At 40.6% G+C, this 1,064-nt stretch overlaps 1 protein-coding gene across 1 annotated transcript in view; it reads right to left on the reverse strand.

The window, feature by feature from the left end:
* Positions 1-1,064, reverse strand: part of LOC101860112 (HEAT repeat-containing protein 5B) — a gene marked incomplete in the record, with an annotated part of 91,797 nt that overhangs the window by 68,802 nt on the left and 21,931 nt on the right.

The raw sequence follows: 1,064 nt of genomic DNA on the forward strand, positions 1-1,064 counted from the left end.
CCCCCAACAAAACTCCAAACTGCTAGACCTAGTTGGCTTGAGGGACCACTGACAGGTCTTATTTCTCTTCTTCCCCTCTGCTGTTTCTGTCACTTCTAGTCAGTCAATCTTAATTTTTTTCCTGAATTAAATGTCTGTTATTAGGTCGATGTGTCTGTCTTTACTAAAACTAAACCTTAAAAAAAACCCAACAACAACAAAATAACTCAAACCATTATTTAATTACGCGAATCGTTTCTATTACTATTGGACGTTTCTCGATCTTACTTAAACCTCCAAGCTGAATTCTCAAAAACCGATTACTATGAGACGTTATTTGTTTATTCATGCTGCCCCCCCCCCCCCCCTCTCATACTCCTGGCAACATTACAAGAACTCACGATGAGCAGTTTTCAACTATTCTTAAAACAGAACTTGGCCTTCCGCTTTGGAGTATTCTGTGACAACGTGCCAACATGTAAGAATTGAAGTTCAAGACCTGCACTTACTTCCACAAAAAAGAGCAAATTAGCTTCCAACTCTACGGTAACTGGGTTTTTTTTTTGTTGCGTTCCATAGTCAAGTTTGAGTTTCTTGAGTGAACAAAATCACATCGACACATGGAATGGTCATTTAGAGCAGGGAAAGAGTTGGACAGACAGGAATATCAGAAGAAAAGAAAAGAAGTAGAACCTACCCTCCTATCACCTACTTTTTAAATCTTTAAACTTCTAGGTTTTAATATTTACGGCATTCGGGGTAAAAATGCGTGGGGGTTGTCGCAAGGTACTTGTTTCATGGTACTATGAACACAATGTGGTCATACAAGAGTCACACAGACATGTATAAACAGTGACGTGAAAACATGTATGTATCCTCCAATATCCCCCATAGCCCCAGGCCAAGGACTCATTAGATAAGCTCAGCTTTCGGGCTGGGATATATCTTTCTTCAACATAACAGCCCCCCCACCCCACGCGCAGACAAATTACAGACACCAGACAGGGTTTAAAAAAACAAAAAACAAAAACAAGTCTCCACAATTCCAAGTCTGAAGGGGAAAAGGGAAGCAGGAAGAGAGGGGG

The sequence above is a fragment of the Aplysia californica genome, unplaced genomic scaffold (assembly GCF_000002075.1).
Source record: "Aplysia californica isolate F4 #8 unplaced genomic scaffold, AplCal3.0 scaffold00370, whole genome shotgun sequence".
Classification (NCBI taxonomy): Eukaryota; Metazoa; Mollusca; class Gastropoda; order Aplysiida; family Aplysiidae; genus Aplysia; species Aplysia californica.